The sequence below is a fragment of the Bombina bombina genome, chromosome 4, assembly GCF_027579735.1.
Source record: "Bombina bombina isolate aBomBom1 chromosome 4, aBomBom1.pri, whole genome shotgun sequence".
Lineage (NCBI taxonomy): Eukaryota > Metazoa > Chordata > Amphibia > Anura > Bombinatoridae > Bombina > Bombina bombina.
The window spans coordinates 730230071-730256527 of record NC_069502.1 but is presented as its reverse complement, the minus strand read 5'-3'; the positions used below and the strand labels follow the sequence as shown (position 1 = coordinate 730256527).

The 26457-nt window shown below is 36.6% G+C and overlaps 1 protein-coding gene across 1 annotated transcript in view; it reads right to left on the bottom strand.

The window, feature by feature from the left end:
* AGPAT4 (1-acylglycerol-3-phosphate O-acyltransferase 4) overlaps positions 1-26167 on the bottom strand; it is a 290880-nt gene extending 264713 nt beyond the window's left edge. The window contains exon 1 of the mRNA XM_053710931.1: positions 26078-26167. The gene's annotated coding sequence lies outside the window, so the exon portion shown is untranslated. The remainder of the gene's footprint in view (positions 1-26077) is intronic.
* Between the last annotated feature and the right edge of the window lie 290 nt (positions 26168-26457).

The following is a 26457-nucleotide window of genomic DNA, read 5'->3' as shown; positions in this document are numbered from 1 at the left end:
GTGAAACGCTGAGTTGTTGTAATCGATACCGATTGTCTTTAAAAAGGCTAGATGCATAGCTGAAACGTCGACTGACACACTGTTCTATGATGAATATATGAAATAAAAGATATTTCTACTGTCAAGTCCTGTGAGTGCCCTTTCTTGGATTCTCTTGTACATATTGTTTGAGGAGTCACCCAGGCACTGGATGAGCTACGGCTAAGGGAGTGAGTGCATGGAAAGTGCAAATATATATATATATATACACACACACACAGATACACACTTATATATATATATATATATATACACATACACATACAGTGGATATAAAAAGTCTACACACCCCTGTTAAAATGTCAGGTTTCTGTGATGTAAAAACATGAGACAAAGATAAATAATTTCAGAACTTTTTCCACCTTTAATGTGACCTATAAACTGTACAACTCAATTGAAAAACATACTGAAATCTTTTAGGTAAAGGGAAATAAAAATAAAAAAATAAAATAATGTGGTTGCATAAGTGTGAACACCCTTTTATAACTGGGGATGTAGCTGTGTTCAGAATTAAGCAATCACATTCAAAATCATGTTAAATAGGTGTCAGTTCACACCTGTCATCATTTAAAGTGCCTCTGATTAACCCCAAATAAAGTTCAGCTGTTCTAGTAGGTCTTTCCTGACATTTTGTTAGTCGCATCCTACACAAAAGCCATGGTCCGCAGAGAGCTTCTAAAGCATCAGAGGGATCTCATTGTTAAAAGGTGTCAGTCAGGAGAAGGGTACAAAAGAATTTCCAAGGCATTAAATATACCATGGAACACAGTGAAGACAGTCATCATCAAGTGAAGAAAATATGGTGCAACAGTGACATTACCAAGAACTGGATGTCCCTCCAAAATTGATGAAAAGACGAGAAGAAAACTGGTCTGGGAGGCTGCCAAGAGGCCTACAGCAACATTAAAGGAGCTGCAAGAATATCTGGAAAGTACTGGCTGTGTGGTACATGTGACAACAATCGCCCGTATTCTTCATATGTCTGGGCTATGGGGTAGAGTGGCAAGACGGAAGCCTTTTCTTACAAATAAAACCATCCAAGCCCGGCTAAATTTTGCAAAAACACATCTGAAGTTTCCCAAAAGTATGTTGCAAAAGGTGTTATGGTCTGATGAAACCAAAGTTGAACTTTTTGGCCATAATTCCAAAAGACATGTTTGGCGCTAAAACAACACTGCATATCACCAAAAGAACACCATACCCACAGTGAAGCATGGTGGTGTCAGCATCATGCTTTGGGGCTGTTTTTCTTCAGCTGGAACTGGGGCCTTAGTCAAGGTAGAGGGAATAATGAACAGTTCCAAATACCAGACAATATTGGCACAAAACCTTCAGGCTTCTGCTAGAAAGCTGAACATGAAGAGGAACTTTATCTTTCAGCATGACAACGACCCAAAGCATAAATCCAAATCAACAAAGGAATGGCTTCACCAGAAGAAGATTAAAGTTTTGGGATGGCCCAGCCAGAGCCCAGACCTGAATCCAATTCTAAATCTGTGGGGTGATCTGAAGAGGGCAGTGCACAGGAGATGCCCTCGCATTCTGACAGATTTAGAGTGTTTTTGCAAAGAAGAGTGGGCAAATCTTGCCAACTCATACCCAAAAAGACTGAGTGCTGTAATAAAATCAAAGGGTGCTTCAATAAAGTATTAGTTTAAGGGTGTTCACACTTATGCAAATATATTATTTTAGTTTTTTATTTTTATTTCCCTTTACCTAAAAGATTTCAGTTTGTTTTGCAATTGAGTTGTACAGTTTATAGGTCACATTAAAGGTGGAAAAAGTTCTGAAATTATTTATCTTTGTCTTATTTTTTTACATCACAGAGACCTGACATTTTAACAGGGGTGTGTAGACTTTTTATATCCACTGTATATTTTTATATATATATATATATATATATATATATATATATATATATATATATAAATATATATAAGTGTGTGTGTATATATATATATATATATATATATATATATATATATATATATATATATATATATATATATATATATATATATATATATATATATACCCTGAGGGTTTTTTCTACAAGCAGCTGATTCTCCTTGTGAAAAAGAATAAAAGAGCTTTTTTTGCAGTCAAGATAAGACTCTTAGTCCGATTTTTATATTACATTATATCAGTCTATTAAGTATTTGATATTGCTCAGTCACATTTATCGTCTGCACATTGTTTTTGCATTGTATTATTTTCATCTGTGTGCGCAGCTATCTAAGCTTGTGTTTTTATTAGCTCTTTCATCAGGTACTATTTCCTTTTGCTTGTTTAATTTAATATACAATGTAACTAAAATCCTATGTAGTTTAAAGGGATACTAAACCCTCATTTTTTCTTTAATGAATATGATAGAGCATGCAATTTTAAGCAACTTTCTAATTTACTACTATTATCAAATTTTCTTTGTTCTCTTGGTATCTTTATTTAAAAAAACAGCAGGGATGTAAAGCTTAGGAGCGACCCATTTTAGGTTCAGCACCCTGGATAGCGCTTGCCAATTGGTGGCTACATTTAGCCACCAATAAGCAAGCTTAATTATTATTTATTTTTATAATTATTATAATTAATTATAATTTTAACTAGACTGTCCCTTTTAGAAGGAATCTCTGTATGTCACTAAGCAGTTTGAGAGCAGTAATACAGCAGTGTAAGCAGTTTGGCCTTTTCTGCTTTTATATGCATTATACAAAATGTGTAGGGACAGTAAACACCTTAAGATTTTTATATAAAATGTTTAGTTATGCGTAATGAAACTACTTTGCAATTTAATTATTTTGCCACCCCCCCCCTTTCATGTAATTTAGCTCTGGAAAATTTAGCAATGTCTGACACTCAGAACTTGAAAACCAACCTGCTGACTTCTCAAGGCTAAAGGGGTCGATTTAACAATGTGCGGACGGACATGATCCAATGTAGCAGATCTTGTCCGCTGCACATTAATAAATGCCGACAGCATACGCTGTCGGCATTTATCATTGCACAAGTGCTTCACAATAAATTCATGTGCAATGCCGCCCCTGTAGATTTAGGGCCAATCGGCCGCTAGCAGGGGTGTCAATCAACCCAATCGTATCCTGAAGGTTCACGCGGAAACAGATGCATTGGGGCCGATTTACGACTTGATAAATCGGCCCCTAAGTCTGCATATATGTCCACAATTGGCTTATAACAACTGCAAATAAATACATTTCATAATAACTTTATGACAATGATTAGCCTGGTAGTCGGCTGACTAAAGCGCAGATTGGCTCCTCCAAAAAAGGACAAATGGTGGATAGAGTTTGGCTGTTGAAAAATAACTGCAGAAAAAAAAGGATGTTAATTTGTTTTAAAAATGTTAAGATGTGGCAGATATATTATTCTTTAGCAGCACAACAAAAAGGTCTTGTAATTATAAGGTGTTTACTGCCGCTTTAAGAAACATGGGAACAAAGAAGTAAACTTTCAGCGAATGTTAAACCACTAAATCTACCATAATTTTAATGACAGAAAAACAGTTAATTTATTTACTGCACTAATTTAATTTCAGCTGTGCCCACTTAAAGAGAACAACAATTGAGGGCAATTTAAATGTTCTTTCATTATGTTATGAGAACAATTGCAAAGTCAGCTACATAAGCCAAACAACTTGGAGGCAAAATAACCAGAAAGAACATTCAAATTAAATTGTTTGGTCTGAACCAAGTCACCATATGTTCACACAAGCCTTTGCTGATTCTAGTAAATCCATCTCTTCAAGGTTGTGTTTTTTTCTGGTCTTGTATACAAACACAACATATTTATCAGGACTGTGTGTACTCATTTTGATTTTTTAGCAATAAATGTTATACTTTACCATTATCTATGATAATGATATGCATGCATGTATGTTTTTACTTACGATGGATAATATTAATATGATATTTTTTTTAACATTTTTAGACAGACAAAATTAAAACAGAGATGTCACAATATGCACTTATCAGGATAGGTTATTTAAAAAGGATATTATAGTACAGGACTAGTTTGTACACATTCTAAAGACCAGCCCACATATGTAGGAGCTATTAACACACAGTAATTTAAAAGGGACAGTGCACTTGAAAATGTGTTTCATCTTAAAGGGACAGTATACACTCATTTTCATATAACTGCATGTAATAGACTACTATAAAGAATAATATGCACAGATACTAATATAAAAATCCAGTATAAAACTGTTTAAAAACTTACTTAGAAGCTCTCAGTTTAGCTCTGTTGAAAAAGGTATTTGGAAAGCCCACTGCAAGTGGTAAGTAAGACACTCCCCTCTTCCCCTTCTTTTGCATATGAAAAGACCCTTTACACAAACAGGAGCAAGCTGGAGTAGGTATCCTAAAACTTTGGGGCTTGGTTAGGAGTCTGAAAATCAGAGCAATGTTATTTATAAATAAGCAAAACTATACTTTTTTAAAAAAACAACAACTTTATGGGCTATATACATAGATTATCTACAAAACATTTATGCAAAGAAAAAATTAGTGTATAATGTCCCTTTAATGTGTTTCATATGGATTGTTATACAAGGTATAGTGTATTAAATGTATGGAATATTGCTTATTTAGGCTTATTTTTGTATTTGAAATAGTTGGGTTTGCTGACAACAAAACCCATTGCCCTCAAGAACGTGTCCATTAAATGGACTGAGACTGCAGTAAGTACAGACCTGCTTATCTTATCTATTTCTATGTACACCAAGGTCAGTACTAATATACTGAAATGTTCATTATTAGTGCTGGTTACAAAGTGGAAAGCCAGCTATTTCGATTACAAATATAAATTTAAAAGGATCAATTTCTAATACACACTATGCAGCTAGTATAGGAAGTCATTGGACACACACATTAAGGGGAAATTATTACAGTAACCCTTTACCCTCATGTTTTACATTAAACACATACAACAGTATGCTTGGCTGCTGCATAATAAACATTAGCTAGCTGGTGGAAGTGACAAGTAGCTCTGCTGGTTCATGCCACATAAAGGTAGATATGGTTTTACTTCCTTTTCCCAACATAATGCCATAGTGCTTATAGGGCATAGCAGGTGCTAGAAGAGTTGTCATTTCTTCTATTATACAGAGGGGAATATTTATCAAAAGAGGGACACTTAATTTGCAGTAAACTACTGTTTTTGTGTAATATATATATATATATATATATATATAAAATGTACACATATACACACACACATATATAAATACATAAATACTGCTGCACCGGAAATTAAATGATAAATGTGAATTAAATTACTTAGTTTCCATAAAAAAATTCCTTTAACCCCTTAATGACCACAGCACTTTTCCATTTTCTGTCCGTTTGGGACCAAGGCTATTTTTACATTTCTGCAGTGTTTGTAACATAGTAGATAACATAGTAGATAAGGTTGAAAAAAGATTGAAGTCCATCAAGGTCAACTTATACAAATTTAAAATACTTACAAAAAGCTCCAATTAATCTTAAATAACCCCATTAAAATGTGACCCATTTAATACCAGCAATCATATCCATGAATTTTGTTTACATACAGAAATTTATCCAGACTATTTTTAAAATGTATCAATGGTATTGGCATTCACTACCTCCTTTGGTAATGAGTTCCACAATTTTATTGCTCTTACAGTGAAAAAACGTTTCCGTTGCAGGAGATGAAATCTCCTTTCCTCCAACCTTAAATTATGACCTCTTGTCAGAAACAATTTTCTTGGAATAAACAGAGCTTCTGCCATCTCTGTATATGAGCCTTGAATATATTTATATAAAGTAATCATGTCACCTCTCAAGCGCCTTTTTTCTAAAGAGAACAGACCCAGTTTGGCTAGCCTCTCCTCATAGGTTAATTTCTCCAATCCCCTTATTAGCTTTGTGGCCCTTCTCTGAACTTTTTCTAGTTCTGCAATATCTTTTTTAGTAATCGGTCCCCAGAACTGCACTCCAAACTCAAGGTGAGGTCTTACCAGGGTTTTATATAATGACCAGAATTATGCTTTCCTCCCTTGAATCAATGCCTCTTTTAATACATGCTAGTATCTTATTAGCCTTTGAAGCCGCTGCCCTGCATTGTGCACTCATCTTTAGCTTGTTATCTATTACTACTCCCAAATCCCTTTGCTCCTGTGTTTGGCTAAGTCTTGTCCCATTTAAAAAATACGTAGCCTGCTTATTTTTACTTCCAAAATGTAGAACCTTGCATTTTTCCGTATTAAATCTCATTTTCCATTCACTTGCCCATAGTTCTAATTTTAGCAAATCCCTTTGTAAAGAGAGTTCGTCCTGCTCTGACCTAATGACCTTACTTAAAGGTACATTAAACCCAAATTTTTTCTTTCATGACTCAGATGGAGAATACCATTTTAAACAACTTTCTAATTTACTTCTATTATCTAATTTGCTTCATTCTCTTGATATTCTTTCCTGAAAAGCATATCTAGATAGGCTCAGTAGCTTCTGATTGGTGGCTGCACTTAGATGCCTCATGTGATTGGCTCTCCCATGTGTATTGCTATTTCTTTAACAAAAGATATTTAAAGAATGACGCAAATTAGATAATAGAAGTAAATAGGAATGTGGTTTAAAATTGTATTTTCTATCTGAATCATGAAAGAAAAGTTTGTGGTTTAATGTCCCTTTAACTTAGTATCATCTGCAAAAATAGAGATGTCGCTATTTAATCATTGCTCCAAGTCATTTATAAAAATATGAAAAAGAACAGGGCCCAGTACTGATCCCTGGGGGACGCCACTGATTACCTTTGTCCAATCTGAGTATGATCCATTTACTACTACTCGTTGCTCCCTATCTTTTATCCAGTTATTTATCCATGAGCTAACATTTTCAGCTATTCCCAGTCCCTTTATTTTGTGCATTAATCTCTCATGTGGCACTGTATCAAATGCCTTTGCAAAATCTAAGTATATCACATCAACTGATTCCCCTTTATCTATATTTTTACTTACTTCCTTGTAGAATCTAATTAGATTAGTTTGACATGATCTATTTCTCCTAAAGCCATGCTGATTAGAACTCATAATCTTGTTTACACGAATATGTTCATCAATATAATCCCTTATAATCCCTTCAAATATCTTCCCCACTATTGATGTCAGACTAACTGGTCAATAGCTTCCTGGATCATCCCTGCTTCCCTTTTTGAAGAGTGGCACCACATCAGCTTTACGCCAATCCTGGGGTACCATGCCTGAGGATAATGAGTCTTGAAAAATTAAGAGTAAAGGTTTGTCTATAACAGTGCTAAATTCCCTTAACACCCTTTGGTGTATTCCATCTGGGCCTGGAGTTTTATTTACCTTAATATTTTCCAGTTTTTTCCTGATATCCTCTAAACAAAACCCAGTTAGTGGTATGGACTGGCATGTTCTATTCTGTTCCAAAGTATCATTCAATGGTTCCTCTCTTATAGTAAAATTAGCTGTAATTTTCCTCTTACTCATTTACTGTACCCACGCATATTATATACTGTTTTTCTCTCCATTAAATGGACTTTCTAAAGATACCATTATTTTCATCATATCTTATAATTTACTATAAATTATTTTTATAAAATATGAGGGAAAAATGGGAAAAAAAAACACACTTTATCTAACTTTGACCCCCAAAAGCTGTTAGACATCTACAACCACCAAAAAACACCCATGCTAAATAGTTTCTAAATTTTGTCCTGAGTTTAGAAATACCCAATGTTTACATGTTCTTTGCTTTTTTGCAAGTTATAGGGCAATAAGTAGAAGTAGCACTTTGCTATTTCCAAACCACTTTTTTTTTTTTCAAAATTAGCGCTAGTTACATTAGAACACTAATATCTTTCAGGAATCCCTGAAAATTCCTTGACATGTATATATTTTTTTTAGAAGACATCCCAAAGTATTGATCTAGGCCCATTTTGGTATATTTGATGCCACCATTTCACCGCCAAATAAGATCAAATAAAAAAAATTGTTCACTTTTTCACAAATTGTTTCACAAACTTTAGGTTTCTCACTGAAATTATTTGCAAACAACTTGTGCAATTATGGCATAAATGGTTGTAAACGCTTCTCTGGGATCCCCTTTGTTCAGAAATAGCAGACATATATGGCTTTGGCATTGCTTTTTGGGAATTAGAAGGCCGCTAAATGCAGCTGCGCTCCACACATGTATTATGCCCAGCAGTGAAGGGGTTAATTAGGGAACTTGTAGGGTTAATTTTAGCTTTAGTGTAGTGTAGTAGACAACCCAAAGTATTGATCTAGGCCCATTTTGGTATATTTCATGCCACCATTTCCCTGCCAAATGTGATCAAATAAAAAAAAAACGTTCACTTTTTCACAAACTTTAGGTTTCTCACTGAAATTATTTACAAACAGCTGTTTATGGCACAAATGGTTGTAAATGCTTCTCTGGGATCCCCTTTGTTCAGAAATAGTAGACATATATGGCTTTGGCGTTACTTTTTGGTAATTAGAAGGCCGCTAAATGCCGCTGCGCATCAGACGTGTATTATGTCTAGCAGTGAAGGAGTTAATTAGGTAGCATGTAGGGACCTTGCAGGGTCAATTTTAGCTTTAGTGTAGAGATCAGCCTCCCACCTGACACATCACACCCCCTGATCCCTCCCAAACAGCTCGTTTCCCTCCCCCACCCCACAATTGTCACCGCCATCTTAAGTACTGGCAGAAAGTCTGCCAGTACTAAAATAAAAGGTATCTTTTAATTTTGTTTTTAATTTTTTAGCATATTTACGTATGCTGATGTGTAGGATCCACCCTTAGCCCCCAACCTCCCTGACCCTCCCCCCCAACAGCTCTCTAACCCTCCCCCTCTACCATATTGGGAGCTATTTTGGGTACTAGCAGCTGTCTGCCAGTACCCAGTTTACCAAAAAAAATGCTTTTTAAAAAAAAAAAAAATTCCGTAGTGTAGCTTCCCCCCCAAAGACTAACCCCCCACCCCCTCCTAGATCCCTTAGATGCTTTTTTTTATTAAATTTGACCCCACTCTATCCCACTTTTCTTCAACATTTTTTCCTGTAGTTTAGCCATTCCCACACGCTTCCACCCCATGCATGCCCCCATTCCCCCCCCCCCGTGTGTGTGCCCCCGGCGATCCCGCCCACCTCTTGCATCAGCAGATGCATCGATGACCGCCCACCCGCCTCCCACCCACCGATACCGGCCATTTATGTCCGGTGCAGAGAGGGCCACAGAGTGGCTCTCTCTGCATTGGATGGCCAAGGAGGGTTTTTGCAGGATGCCTCAATATCGAGGCATCACTGCAATAACCGGAGATCGGCTGGAAGTGAGCAGGATCGATTCCACCGCATTCCAAGACCGACGACGTACAGGGTACGTCCTCGGTCATTAACTGTATTTTTTTAGAGGACGTACCCTGCATGTCGCCGGTCATTAAGGGGTTAAAAGGGACATAATACTCATATGCTAAATCACTTGAAAAGTGATGCAGCATAACTGTAAAAAGAAGACAAGAAAATATTACCTGAACATCTCTATGTAGAAAAGTAAGATAATTTACCTCAAACGTTCTTCAGCTTACAAGTGTAAAGGCTGTGGTAATAGATATACTTCAGCTGCTGTCCAGCTGCAAGATTAAAAAAAAAAAACGTCACTCAGAAGTGACAATGTCATGCTATACTTTGATCTCAGGAGATTTCACTCAAATCTTGTGAGATTTCATAGTAAACTTATTTAAACTGAATAGGGAAATAACATGACTGTGCCTGCACATGCCAGATGCACACTCCTTTGCAAGTCCTGGGCCTAGTCCCTTTACAATAGAGTGTGAATACTTAGAAAATTGTGAGGTAAATATCTTCCTTTATAACAGAAATGTTCAGGTGATATTTTATAGTCGGCTTTTTACATCTATGCTGTATCACTTTCAATTGCTTAATCATTTGGGTATTATGTCCCTTTAAGGCAAGCATTTCATTTTCTGTGCATAACAGTTTGTTCTCAGTTTTTTATTTTACAGCTATTTATATACTCAGTAGAACATGTATCATGGTATTTTTATTTATTTTTTTAAAATATTTTTTTATTAGATTTTCACATATAAAGAAGAGAACATGTTCATAAATCTTTACACAGATCATTAATCAGATAAATAAAGAATACAAGTCTTGCAGGTTTGCTTGTTTTCATAAAAGCCTGAGATACAGGTTGTCATAAATAATGTTGACACAAATGAGTTCCTCTTACCTGTGTTTGTATCTTATGTTTATAACCAATAAACAATTATATTTACAAGTAAATTTCTCAAGTGTATCTGTAAATAAAGGACTCTGCAATTTAGTAGTTTGTCTAAGTCGCTTGTTGAGTGGGAGTCTGGTCTACCAATGGCCGTGCCTCTGGAGATTCCTAGGAGTTGCCTCAGAGTACATAATCCACGGTTCCCACAGGGCTAAAAAAATTATTTTTGGGCCAGTAGGTCTGTTCAATTTTGTGTATGACTATGGTGAAATCAGGTATTTCTCTCTTCCAGTACCGGGCAATACATAGCCTAGCTGCAATGCAGATGGTCATAACAAGCTTACAATTATTTGAGGTAAGGCCTGGTATCAGGTCATGTAATAAAGCTTGCGTATGAGTAAGGTTAATCTGTAAATTGAACATGTTGCTTAGCAATTCCTAGGTCATGGTATGTATTTTTGACTGACAAAAGGGACAACTATATTTTCATTTAATATTTTAACTGAAAACCCTGTGTATGTTCTATGTACAAGAGAAAAAAGAAGAAGTGTCCATTGCAATTATAAAACTTCAATGCTTGATTATATTCCAACAGGATAAAAAAAAAGGGGGGAGGGGTACAACAACCCTCCATCACACATACACTCCAGAGCGTAGCACTATCGGGCTTACAATCCGTAATCATAGCCTATAGTGTACACTTCCACTTCAGGTGTTACGTTACGGATTCAATATAAAAATAAGATGCTTAACCAAATTAGGAGTGACATAGATGAGCTACAGACGACAGAACTTAATAGAAGGAGCTTTAATTCAGATTTTGCTAGATTTGACAAAACCTTAAATGAACTAGCGGCTAAAGGTAGATCTTCCATTATGGAAAATAAGCACAAAAAATGTATTAGATATAAGTTTGATTATACCAACAATGCAGTATACATATAGAACAAAAAAGCAAGAGGAAACTTTAGGCAAAACCAACCCAGATTTGGGAGGAGGAGAAGGGGAAGTAGGAATAAAAATAAAGGGAATAAATCCAAGAATGTAACATTCTCAGGTAGTGATACTGATGGTTCATGTGATGAGAAACATTCAGAGATAGAACAGAGCAGAGCTGTTTGCCAGTCCACTCATTCTGGGAGCTCTATTTGTCCTCCCCAATCTAACAATGTCATGAATGTGACACATCATGACTTAAACTGTCAGGCTTCACACAATTCTGAATTGATTATGCAGGTTGTTAGACCTAAGTACATTTCCCATTTTGATTCTGTTTCACAGGCTAATTCAGTATCTAGCATTAGTGGAGCTGATCATACTATTTTGAATCAGGTTTTTCCCCCAAGACCTAGGCACAGCAGGAGGAGGAGCAGTAGGCCTTGTTCCCAATCTAAAACTCACTACATACCCCAGTCAAGAGAGGTATCAATTGAGGTAACCAAGACCTCAAACAAAATATCAATAGATACCTATGACAATGTAATTAATCTCTCTTCCTATGATTTGAGTGAAAAGCAAATGAAAGTTTTGATTGTAGGATTAAGTTATTCACCGCTAAACGATTTCAGTGTCTGAAAGACACTTATTGATATTAATAAATTGGTACGTAACATCACTCTTAGAAAGTTTTTCTCGGATAGTCCCTCAGAGATTAGTGAATGCGTGGACTCTGGTCACTCGACAGATTCAATTAACTTTGAGCATAATTGTGACATAAGTGCACTTCAGCAACTTCAGCACGAGGCTTCTACTGAATTTGGAGGAGTCAACAGAGGCCCTCGCTTCAAAAAGAAGTAATTTTTTATCCTATCCATATTAGGGGTAATGTGATAGAAACTTTCTATAACAGAATTGAAAAAGATCTAGTGAGTTTGAAAGATAGTAATCCCAAAATTAGATCCAACCTCACAGTGTCAGAAAGAAAAACACTAATTTCTCTTCAAGGTAATACTGATCTGGTATTCAGGAAAGCAGGTATGGTGGTAGTAATGGACCATGCACAATATATCACTGAAGGTCTATGTCAGCTTGAGGTTAGAGAGGACTATTCGGTACTGAGGGGGGATCCAACCACTCAGTTTCAGGGGGAACTTAGACAAACCTCTATGATGGTTTGGAACAGGGGAGTATTGCTTCAGCTACAGCGAATTACCTTTTTGTAGAACATCCTAAAACTCCCCTGTTCCACCATCTACCCAAGGTGCATAAATCCCTTGAGAGTATTCAGGGACGCCCCATTGTTAGAGGAGTAGACTCTCTCCTAGGCAGTGTGGTTGGATTCAATCCTTCAGCCGACTGCAAGAGCTTCCCTCTTACCTCAGGGATACTAAACACAATTTAAATGTGGTTAGTCAGGTGAGGTGGTCGGAAAATTCAAGTTGGCTTACCGTGGATGCAGTGTCCTTATATTCTAGCATCCCACATATGAAAGGGATGGAGGCCATTTGTTTCTTCCTTGAAAATTTCACTTACTATTCAGATTAATTTAAATTGTATGTTGTTATCAGGATTTGGGGGGTTTTATTGACTGATATTTTTTTCAAATTTGAGGGGGTTTACTATCTCTAAAGATGTGGCACTGCCATGGGAGCAAAGTTTACTCCGTTTTTGCCAACTTGTTTCTAGGTTGGTGGGAGTTTTGCCATATCTTTGGAGATAGTAATCCCTTTAGGCATTACATTTCCCTGTACAAAAGATATATTGATGATTTGTTATTTATTGGGACAGGTCCCCAGGACTATGTGCAAGCTTTTATTGATTATCTCAACAATAATTAAATTGGCTTGAGATTCACCTTCGAACATAATTTGAATAAGATCCATTATTTGGATGTCACCTTGATGGGAATGGAGAATGGGGCCATTGGGTCCACGGTGTATCGCAAGCTCATTTCAGGAAATGGATTACTGTTGGGCACAAGCGGTCACCCAAAGCATGTGTCATTTGCAATTGCAAAGGGTGAGTTTACAAGACTCAAAATGAACTATTCAGATCCTTGTGATTATACAATACAGTCCAAAGATCTAGAAGCAAGTCTACTGGCCAGAAAATATCCTTTAAAAGCCATTAAAAAAGCTAAATGGGCTGTTAATACTAGATCTAGAGAAAGTCTTCTAAGAGCGATACTTTGAACAAAGAATTTGATGGTGTCACATTTGTGATAGGACATAGTGCCAAATTGTATGCAAACATTTTCCCATATTATCAGCTGATGATAAGTTAGTGGACACGGTCAGGAAGGGTCTGAGGTGTGCTTACAGGAAAAGCCTGACTTTGGGTTCAATTCTGGCTCCTACTCTCTTGAGATCACAACAAAACACCAGAGGTTCTTGGCTCAGGATTTGGGTATGTACAAATGCGCACACCGGAAGTGTAAGCCTTGTGACTATGTGAAAATAACTAAAAACCTTTACCAGTACAGTCATGAACTGTACATCCAAATACGTGATTTACTTGATTGAATGTACCCAGTGGAGAATCCAGTACGTTGGCCTCACATCAAGGGACATTAATACCAGAATTAGAGAACATCTGTACTCCTTTAATTTCAAGAGATTTTCCACACCGATTGTTCATCACTTTGGTATTTACCATAATGGTAATTTAAACAGTTTTACTTGGTGTACGATAGAGAAGATTCTCAGACCTAAAAGAAGAGGCTTCTGTGAAAGCCAAAACGTCGACTATGAAAAATTGTTGATACTAAGAATAAATAACTTTGTTTTGCAAATACAAAAAAATCCTGAGAGTGCCCTTCATTATATTCAAATTGTTCTATATGTTCTATTAAAGGACTGCACCCAGGTGTTTAAGAATCACCTAAGGTTTGAGTGCTGAAAAATTTATGTTGCATTCTATTGGCTGATCCAATCGGATTGAAGTTCATTCCAATTGGCTGATTAAATCAACCAATCAGATTTTTCCTACCTTAATTCCGATTGGCTTATAGAATCCTATCAGCCAATCGGAATTCGAGGGACGCCATCTTGGATGACGTCATTTAAAGGACCAGTCATTCGTCGGGTAGTCGTTGGCAGAGATGGATGTTCCGCGCCGGAGGTCTTCAAGATGGAGCCGCTCATCGCCGGAAGGATGAAGATAGAAGATGCCGCTTGGATGAAGACTTCTGCTGGATGGAGGACCTCTTCTTCCCCGATCGGATGAAGACTTCTGCCCGGCTGGTGGACCACTTGTGCCCGGATCGGATGAAGAGTTCGGCCCGGCTGGGTGAAGACGGCTCAAGGTAGGGTGATCTTCAATGGGGTAGTGTTAGGTTTATTTAAGGGGGGGGATCGTGGGTTTTAGAGTAGGGGTGTGGGTTGTAATTTTACAGGTAATTTTGTAATTATTTTAACTAGGTAGCTATTAAATAGTTATTAACTATTTAATAGCTATTGTACCTGGTTAAAATAAATACAAAGTTACCTGTAAAATAAATAAAAATCCTAAAATAGCTACAATGTAATTATTAATTATATTGTAGCTATATTAGTGTTTATTTTATAGGTAAGTATTTAGTTTTAAATAGGAATTATTTAGTTAATAATATTAATATTATTTAGATTTATTTAAATAATAATTAAGTTAGGGGGTGTTAGGGTTAGACTTAGGTTTAGGGGTTGATATATTAAATGTAGGTGGCGGCGGTGTAGGGGGATCAGATTAGGGGGTAATACATTTAATGTAGGTGGCGACGGGCTCCGGCGGTTTAGGGGTTAAACACTTTATTAGGTATTGCGGTGGGGGATTGCGGTTGAAACGTAGATAGACATTGCGCATGCGTTAGGTTTTTTTGTAGGCATTTTAGGGAGTTACGGTGCTCCCATACTGAGCGCAAGGCCTGCTATGGCTACTTTTTATGGCGAGGTGAAAATGGAGTAAGTTTTCTCCATTTTCGCCACGTAAGGCCTTGCGCTAGATATTGGATACCAAATTGCGCGGGTTTTATATGTTAGTCTATGGGGGGAAAAACTACGTCCGCCGGGTGAAATATACGTGCCGCATTTATATGCGGCGCTGTATATAGGATACCAAACCCGCACAAAAAACGGCATCGCCGGCTTTTGCAGGCGACGCTGCATATCGCATGGGGCCCCTGAAATGCATCCTGTTGATTTCGCAAGGTTAACTCTGCTACATATGTGCCCCTAATTTGGTATATAATACCAACTACAACACAATTTACTTTATACTATTATAACAGTGACTACTAGCCTTCTACTCAGCAGACTAAAGCCCAGATAAATATATATTCGTAGAAAAAAGGCACTCACTGGTTCAGGTAAAACTTAACATTTAATAAATTAAGTTAAAAATGCATGACGTTTCGGAGGTATTCCACCTCCTTTTTCAAATGCATGATACAGACATTTTGGAAAATACAAAAAGCAGTATAAAACATACAATACCCCTCCACCTTAAATAACCCAATGGCTTCTGATAACGCCGAGCCGCGATCGCGGCCCGCATGCTGCAGATCCGGAAGTCATGTGACCGGAAGTTGCGTCATCTACGTGGATCACGTGATGACGTCGGTTGCCATAGTGACAATGTTTGTTGTCTAGCGATGACATAGGTAATGAGGAAGGGCCCTTCCAAAGGGATATAAAGGCAAAAATCATTTTTAATTCTTAATTAACATATAGATCCTCTTGCCTATTCCATGAAATACTGCAGTCAACCGTATATCAGAGCACTGTGCAAGTTAAAAACAGTAAAGGCAATCGATCATGAGTGATCAATTACAAAAATTAAAAACATAAATATGGTGGACATATGAATTCTATTACTGTCTTGAGAGAACTACTTGTGTATTGGAATGTATATATTACAATATTAACAATAATCCATTATATGGGTATTGGGAGATGTAATAGAACACCATTTGTAGATAGCCCAAACCCTAAATAATGTACATATATACATCCAATAAGTTTGTGTATTAATCATATCTCCTGGAGTATGGCAAAAAAAACCTGAGGACTTAAGAACTGAAGAAAATTAAAGTCATGTTTGAGAGTCAGTGATTGTAGATGTTATTCTTAGATAGATAGAGTAATTATAGCCAATGGAGGAAAATTAAATCAGTTCCCAGTGTAAAATGGCGAGAAGTTGAGCATAGTGTTTAACACCCTAGGTGTTAGAGTAATTATAGCCAATGGAGGAAAATCGGCTTCTAAGGTTGGAGACAAGATGGATTTATACCTTGGACACTATAACACCTAGGGTGTTAAACACTATGCTCAACTTCTCGCCATTTTACACTGGGAACTGATTTAATTTTCCTCCATTGGCTATAATTACTCTATCTATCTAAGAATAACATCTACAATCACTGACTCTCAAACATGACTTTAATTTTCTTCAGTTCTTAAGTCCTCAGGTTTTTTTTGCCATACTCCAGGAGATATGATGAATACACAAACTTATTGGATGTATATATGTACATTATTTAGGGTTTGGGCTATCTACAAATGGTGTTCTATTACATCTCCCAATACCCATATAATGGATTATTGTTAATATTGTAATATATACATTCCAATACACAAGTAGTTCTCTCAAGATAGTAATAGAATTCATATGTCCACCATATTTATGTTTTTAATTTTTGTAATTGATCACTCATGATCGATTGCCTTTACTGTTTTTAACTTGCACAGTGCTCTGATATACGGTTGACTGCAGTATTTCATGGAATAGGCAAGAGGATCTATATGTTAATTAAGAATTAAAAATGATTTTTGCCTTTATATCCCTTTGGAAGGGCCCTTCCTCATTACCTATGTCATCGCTAGACAACAAAGATTGTCACTATGGCAACCGACGTCATCACGTGATCCATGTAGATGACGCAACTTCCGGTCACATTACTTCCGGATCTGCAGCATGCGGGCCGCGATCGCGGGTCGGCGTTATCAGAAGCTATTGGGTTATTTAAGGTGGAGGGGTATTGTATGTTTTATACTGCTTTTTGTATTTTCCAAAATGTCTGTATCATGCATTTGAAAAAGGAGGTGGAATACCTCCAAAACGTCATGCATTTTTAACTTAATTTATTAAACGTTAAGTTTTACCTGAACCAGTGAGTGCCTTTTTTCTACGAATATACATTGGATCATTTTCTGAAGTGCACCCTGGAGGCTGTGATATTTGTATATGGAGTGCCTTTCCAAATGACTCTAACTCATATATATATATATATATATATATATATATATATATATATATATCATAAATCCGTAGTAAAGGGATATGAAACCCCAAAAATTTGATTCAAACAGAGCATACTTTTTTTTTTCTTCCAATTTACTGCTATGATCAAATTTGCTTTGTTTGCATGGTATTATTTTTTGAAGAGTTACTCAAGTAGGTGTCTGAAACACTACATGGCAGGAAATAGTGCTATGCAAAGCGTATTAGAAAGGATAAAGTATGAAGCAATGTTAGCAAGGTGTCTTCAGGTGCAGCTTCAAGTTTTATTTAAAATACAGCTCAACGCGTTTCGGCTAAAAGAAGCCTTTATCAAGAGCATAAAGTTCAAACAATTTCTGGAACAAATATGTTTTCCCATGCAGAAAAGAATCAACATTTGTAACATTGTCAAACTGTTCTATCAAACATGAGAAGTAGAATACTTGCTATCTTTATTTGAAAAAGCAGGAATCTAAGTTAAGGAGTCAATCCATTTTGGGTTCAGCACCCTGGATAGTGCTTGCTGATTGGTGGCTACATTTAGCCACCAATCAGCAAGCGCAACCCAGGTGCTAAGCCAAAAATGGTGTGGCTCCTAAGCTTACATTCTTGCTTTTTAAATAAATAGCAAGTGAATGAAGAAAAAATGATAATAGGAGTAAATTAGACAGTTGCTTAAAATAGCATGCTCTATCTGAATCATGAAAGAAAAAGATTGGGTTTAATATCCCTTTAAGTGACACTACCATTTGTTTGATATAAGCTTGGTTATCTTTCCAAGCTGAATACATTTTCATGCATCTCCAGCATTCCTCTTCTAACTTTTTAATCCCTTTACAAAGGTAAGTAAATCAATGGTGTGTGCTCAACTGTAAAGAGATTAATTCAGGTGTGTGTCCCTGGCACATAAGAGGTTAATTTATTTTGTGAAGGATCATGAGAAGAAAAAGAAAAAAATGTTGGACCCAAAGTTTTAAGTAAATTTATCAACTGTATACACCTGTGTGCCGCATGCTTCCCATCATGCACTGTGCATGCGTACTTTGTTCTGACAGGAGCTTGGAAGCAGAAGAAATGCAGGAAAGACTTCTGCCCAACCACACACACACACAGTCTTATGTAGCCTCTGATAAAAGTAGTGCAGTATTTGGTCTGGCTGCTATACAGATACCTGTCAAGAGGTGGTGTCAATAAACATATGCACACTAAAAAGGAGAAATGTGGTAGGGGTAAGAAACATCCAAGGTACCACATAATAGTGCACCAGACTTGTAAACGCTCCTGAGCTTAAATCCCTGCTTTTCAACAAAAGATACCAAGAGAACAATTATTATTTTTGGATAATTTAAATTAGAATGTTGTTTAAAATTGCATACTCTGTCTGAATAATTAAAGAAAAAAAAGTTTGAGTTTCATTATCCTTTAACCTCAATTTCTCTCTTACCAGTCAGCCTTAGTTGCCGGACAGAAGAATGTCCAGGTGAAGCCTCTGAAAATGGAGTAAGGCAGAGGCCAGAAGCAGGTTGCCAGCCCTGAGACCTTTAGATAATCCGGCCCTAAGTATTGGGCTTTGCTATACAAACAGAAATATAAAGAAGCATGTGTGTGTACAGAAAGTGATAAAATAAGGAAATCAGCTTTCCCTGCAATTTCAATCCATTTTAATGGGTTATGGTTTTGAGAAACAAAAAAAGTTATTTCACATGCAAAAATAAACCTAAAAAGCAATTTCTCATGCATTTTATACTCTGCAGCTTGTATAGTACATGTCCCCTTTATATTTGAAATGTCAGCTCACTTATCTAGCTGCAGGCATTAGCTACACTGAGAATTTATGTGTGTTCATTGAGCAAGAAATCAAGTAAGTTATTTTCAACACAATCTATTTATGCTTACTTAGATGTATCTTTTTGTTTTTTCTAAAGGAGCACTGTTCTTTATTCCTTTAAAAAGCTAAAGGCAGCTGCATACTGGACAATTTTGAACCCTAACTATAATCACAGTCTCAACAGTCTCTAAAAAATGGAAATGATTTAAATCATACTGAAGATTGTATGCCTTGCACACACTCCACTGATTGTCAAATAGATCGCTGCCAAGGAAGTGATGGGCTGCATCTCAAGCAACTAGGGAAGCGGAATGAGAAGAAACTCCCCATTCCATCAGAAAAAAAGAGAGGACACAGTGGAAACTTTAGGTAAAGAAAACACACGCCAGCAGAAGAGAAGAATGGAACCTATTAGCAACTATATCATATAGGTTTGTGCTAGTATTAAATACAATGACCAGTGGATGCCCCTGCTGCTGTTATCCCATCCATTTCGTTCAATCAATAGATACAGGTAACTCATTTCTAAAGGAAGAGCAAGTAACCACCTTATGGTGCCCTGCAGGCACAGAATGAGCCATTACATATCCCAAGGGAATGCACTACAATACAGTCCAGTGCTTCTCCTAGAATTATTTCTTACAAAGAGATTAAAGTAACATGAAACCCAAACATTTTCTTTCATGACTCAGATTGTGCATACAATTAAAAAAAAAAAAAAAAAAAAAAAAAAAAAACTTTGCTTCATTCTCTTGGTATCGTTTGTGGAAAGCATACCTAGGTAGGGTCAGGAGCTATGAGCTAGATGCTGATTGGTGGCTGTAAAAAAATGTACCACTTATTGGTTTACTGATGTGTTCAGCTATCTTCTAGTAGTGTATTTCTGCTCCTTCAATAAAGAATACCGGGAGAATGAAGCCAAATTCATAAATGAAGTAAATTGGAAATAAGTTTTAAATGATATGTTCTATCTGAATAATGAAAGAAAAATGTGGGTTTTATATCCCTGTATTACTCCGTAAAAGAAGTAGAGTGGGTTGCTTCTGCTAATTGTGCACTGACACTGCTTAAAATAATATGCTGAGTAGTATAATGCTAATATTTAAAGGAAAATCTTACAATCCCTTAAAACTATTGTTTAAATGAGGAAGAATTGTCCACAGCACAGACAATATATTGGGGTGAAGGTTTAAAAAAAAAAAAAAAAATCATTATGGTATTTGCTTTAAACAATAACTTATAAAGTGACATCATGCATATAAAAACAGCAGCAGTTATGCAAGGCAAAAAATTAAGTCACAAGCTGCTTCAAATGATTTTGAATTGAGAAGTACACGTTTTCATCCCTTGGAACAAAAAAAATGTGAGCACTCAAAAAACAAACTGTGAATTTGAAAAGCATGTGTGTGTGTGTGTGTGTGTGAATAATGCAAATCAAATACCGCAGTGTCTATGTGAGGGAACAAGTAAACAAATTAAAGCATATGTAGACAGTCTGACTTAGGGATTTTCATCCACTGGAACAGATAAAAAAAAATTAGATAGTTTCACTGGTGGACATCATCAATATCCCTCCAATAGTATACGTTTGTGTTTGTTTTTTAAGCACAGGAAAACTAATTAAAAATAGTGCAAGTTTATATATATATATATATATATATATATATATATATATATATATATATATATATATATATATATATATAAAAACTTCTGAAAGGCTTCTCACTACTGATACTGATCATGAACAGCAGCTGGCAACAGCACCTTCCTTCCTCGGTAGTTTGAGCCCTTATTTTCCTGTGATTGGTTACGACACAGGCTCTCACTTTCTATTGGCTCTACACATCCTTGTTGTTACAAGCAACCAGTCATATCTAGAAAGCAAGAAGGGGTGTGAACAGGTTACTGCAATATAAAGACCACAGAAACAGTAAGTGTTAATAAGCCTGCACTTAAAAGAATGTGAAATCTAAAACTAACACATAAATGGCACACAATGTTCTGGTTTCTAAATATTTGGGTTGATGCCTATATTTTGAACAAATTTGTTTAGTTGTGTCATAAACTAAAATAAAATCAGAGACCATGTAAAATTCCAATCCCTTAAAGTGATTGTAAATCATAGCGTTTGTGAAACCCTAGGATTTACAATTTGAACAAATAAAGAGGAGTTTCAGTCATGAAGTATAAAATACTTCATGCTGAAAGCTCCTTCATTTATTGGAAGCGTTCGCCGCACCGAGCTGCTCAGGCAGCTCAAGGCAGAACGCTATTTAGCTGAGAGGTGACGTTTCCACCTCTAACCAAACAGCCGTACGGCACAGCCGGGACAAGCTGTATAGCCTGCACGGCTGTTTGTTAAGAGGTGGAAACGTCACCTCTTAGCTAAATAGCGCTCTGCCGTGCTGTGGACTGCCTGAGCAGCTCAGTGCGGAGAACGCTTCCAACAAATAAAAGGAGCTTTCAGCATGAAGTATTTTATACTTCATGACTTAAAGTCCCCTTTGTTTGTTCCAATTGTAAATCCTTGCTTTTCACAAATGCTAGGATTTACAATCACTTTAGTACCAGACAATGTGCCTCAGATCAGGAGATGCAGCCAGCACCATGTATAGGTTTGGCCTGTTAGGCCTTAAAGGGACAGTCTACTGCAGAATTTGTATTGTTTAAAAAGATAGATAATCCCTTAATTACCCATTCCCCAGTTTTGCAAAACCAACAGTTATATTAACCCCTTCCTGCCGTTAGGACGTTCCATGCCATCTTAATTGTCCTGGGCTAAAGCCTTGGCAGCTTTCTAAACAAGATCGCAGGCTGGAGGGGGTGCCAAGTGTCATAGGTACTCTGCCTGACCCAATCCCATCAATGATCACGTGATTTCAATTTTAACTTGTTTACATCAGAACTTTGTTCCAATATAGACAAATAAGTTTAGGCAGGAAGGGGTTAATACACTTTTTATCTCTGAGATTACCTTGTATCTAAGCCTCTGCAGACTGCCCCCTTATTTCAGTTTTTCTGATAGACTTGCATTTCAGTGCTGTCTATCTGTGAAGAACTGTCAAAATTCACTGAGATAAGAGATGGCCTTCAAGGGATTAAAAATTAGCATATGAGCCTACCTAGGTTTAGCTTTCAATAAAGAATACCAAGAGAACAAAGCAAATTTGATGGTAAAAGTAAATTGGAAAGTTGTTTAAAAACGCATGCCCTATATGAATCTTTTGAGAACGAAATGGGTAAAGAACCCACTAGTGGAGAATACACGTATAGCACTCCAGAGTCACAGACTAATAATGTCTTATCACCATGTGAATTGTATTGGGTATATGACAACAGATAGTCCCTACCAACAAGGGAGTGAAACAATTCAATGCTTAAAACATAACTTTTAATGTTTAATCTAAAATATAAGGGAAGGAGAATTAAACACACACACACTTGTGTATAGCTCTGCTTGTGCTTGGATTCACATATCATGGATCTGTGCTTAGATGCAACTGTTGAGAAGGAGAATAAATGTGAGTTATCACAGAATATAAGGTTCAGCAACTTGCCCTTGGGTAAAATGTAAACATATAGTTTATAGTATTATTAGATAGGTAACACTAGGTATAAGTCATAAACTCATAGATTGTTTCTTCTGTAAGGATTTAGATAGTTGTACAATTTGTCAGGTGTAGAGATGTTGACTATATTATCATTCGCCAGATAAACACATTATCAGGTCATTCTAGGAATCCTGACAATCATCAAATGTATGTACTTGAAGATAAAAGAATCCTGGTATGGTTTTCCTGTTGGTAGTTGTACATATATGACAGGCTTGTGGCTTACAGCAAATGTTATCAGGTTTAAATAAGCTGCAATGATATGTAGTGACCCATATAGTGAAGTACTACCTGATTATAACAATTTGAGTACAATCAGAAAAGCGTTATACAGTATAATGCTACTAGCTGCTGTTAAATTTAACAGTTATACCTTGAATATAGCTGTGTGTTTGTGGCAGTAGTAATAGCTTTTTCAGTTATGATAAGATTGCTGTAAGAGCATAAGTATTGCTAGTAATAAGGTGCTGGTAATGACTACTCTTTCTACCTGTTTGCTGTGCTTAGTCTGGTTTATTTAAGCACATTAGTTAATCGATGCTTGAAAGTAACAGTGGTTAGTATGTGTTTTGCTGATATTTGAGAATAATATCAGGCGTATAAATTGCAACCAATGTTGCTTGCCTTACATAGGCTGCCTAACTTGTATCTAAAAAGTAGCAAATGAACTAGAGTAATATATTCATGAGTAAATAATTTCAGACTAAGATGCTATGTAAACTGTCAGTATTCTCTGTTTTATCATAATTACTGTCCGAAATGTTAAACTCACTTAAGCCCAGGTTACCTAATGTGTTAATATTTATAAAGAAATTCTCACAATTACCGTTTAAAGTTAGGCTCAACAATATCTCCTTGTTTTTAAGTTAGCATTTAGATAAGCTAGAATTCATAGTGTAAAGTTGGATGTCATATGCCAATATACACAGAGTGGCCATTAAAAAGCAGGAGTTCCCAGTGGCTCCTCAACAACAGGGACCTGTTGTTGAAGAGTCACAGGGACCTGTTGTTGAAGAGTCACTGGGAATGCCTGCTTTTTAACGGCCACTCTGTGTATATCGGCATATGACTTCACAATTAAACTTTCTTGACTGAGCTAGGGCATGGAATTTTAAACAACTTTCCAATTCACTTTTATCATAAAATTTGTTTTGTCCTCTTGGTATTCTTAGTTGAAAGCTAAACCTAGGCTCATATGCATAGGTTTTTCACAGAGAGAGGGTGCTAGTTCATGTAAGCAATATAGATAACATTGTACTCACGTCCCTGGAGTTACTTATGAGAGGGCACTGATTGGCTAAAATGCTAGTCTGTCAAAAGAACTGCAATAAGGGGCAGTCTGCAGAGGCTTAGATACAAAATCCAAATCCTAAAGTGAAACTATAAATTAAAATAACTGTGAAACCTATAATTGAAAGAGAAAAAAAAAGCTACAAAATCTCATTTATTCACAGCTGGAGCTATGGCAAATTTGAAAATAGTTAGCAAGTGTCCTTGGACCCCTGAGCACCCTATAACTGCTAAATTTTATGCTGTGTAGTTATGGTGAAATTATTACACAATATGATGGTACAAACTGACAACACACCCACATTAAAATGTAGTTCTGATTTCCTTCCTGGGCTTTATAATGAAACTGTAGGAACATATATTTTCTTGTAAAACATGTTAGAATCATTCTAACATAAGTATCATTCAACAATACTGTAACCCTCTGGATCTTTGTGCTTTAGTGTAAAAATATAAATAAGACCTCATCATGAGGTCCATATCTGTGACTTAAGACAATTATCCTGCCATAGGTCACCAAGTTCAATGATGGCTTCTAATATCTTTACTATATAGAGTTTGTCACATATTAAAAAATGTTTTTTAAAAAAAGTGAATTTTGTTTGTTTTACATCACTGTTCTATTGCACAAGGATTGCACTTGCTGATATCATATTCAGAAAACAAAAACGATTTTTCAGAAGTGGTCACAGCTATGTACACGCAAACATCTGTAGATACAAATATTATCCCATATATATTGTTTTGTTTTTTTACCTGACCAACCATGTGTTTCCTAATTCAAAATAAAATTATTTGCTTGGTGTAGCAGACAGTGCGCGTCCTCGGCAACTGAGCAGCCACCTGTACGTGCACACACTGCTTGCTTCCCTCACCACGACCCCAGTGCCCAGTCTCTCAAGCCACTGGAGCTTTTGGTCACTGAGATAAGGAGCAACACTCAATGACTGATTTCTAACACACACTGGTGAACAAACTGCATATTTTAACTAGAGGAGGCGAAACATTTAAACTAAATATTAGTGATACACCTTACTACTAGGCACCACAATTAGTAATATAGCAGAATACGTTAAAATCTATTACATGTGTGTGGACAATTCCTATAGCAAAAGCAGAAACCATCACTTTCTCTTCACAACAGCGCGCACAAAAACTGACGAAACAACACATGCACGCGAGCAACAGGATGCTGTGCCTCCTACTGACACTCTCTCCACCATGATTTCCCTCCCAGTCCCTATTACATTTAATTGTAGGGCTAGATAAACCTTTACATTTTCCCATGGTTACTATAGAAACGATGTGAAAGAGAGCATGATGTTGGGTGGTACAAAAAAGGGGACCTCGCCTGCTGCAGGCAGCTAATCAAAACAAGAGGACCATACAGATTCAAATCTGGATCATTTTTTGGCAAATAAACAGTAATTTACACAAGAAAGACCCACGTTTAATGGCTTTTGTTCCAGTACCCTATCATACACACATGAATGAGATAAAAAAAAGGGGTTGTGATTTTTTGGGAGGGGGGCTGTGCCTATTTCCTAACCATATTGGCTATCCCAATTAAAAACACTTTACTTACTATCAGACAATAACAGGTCTAACGATATCATATAGTATAAAACTCACACATAAAAGTAAAACCTCAAAATTTAAAAAATAAATTGAAAAAAAAAAACAGTCTTCTGTAAATGCAAACCATTTAAACCATACAGTGCACTACAGTCTGTCTGCAACCCCTTCCTAGACTTTAAAAGCGACCTTTCATTCAACAGTCTTGAAAGAACGTTCTAAAATCAAAACATCATCTCAGTATAGTGATCTACTTTGCTTTGGGTTTAAATGACCATGCATATGAGCACATACCTCGTGTCTGCAAGAGCTGGACATGTGCACTTAAAGAAGCAAGGATAGAAAGGGACCCTACCATAAGCAATAGTTTGCAATAGGCTGTTGTATATATCAGCCAAGCCAGGGAAGAAAGCCAGACCCCGCCCAAGGGGTGGTAGTAAAAAAGCAAGAATGGTCCTGGGCTGACGTTTCTCCCCACCTCATGTCACTTCCTTTTAAAGCTACAATTATGAGAAGTAATGTATGTAATATGATTCCAAGGCCACCACAACCTTTATACTTATTTCTCTAAAAACATTCATATAATTGTACTGTCTACTCACCTCTAATGTGTTTATGAAATCAGGGATAAACTACAGTAGGACGAAGGAGAGGCGCTGATTGTTTTGGGTTAC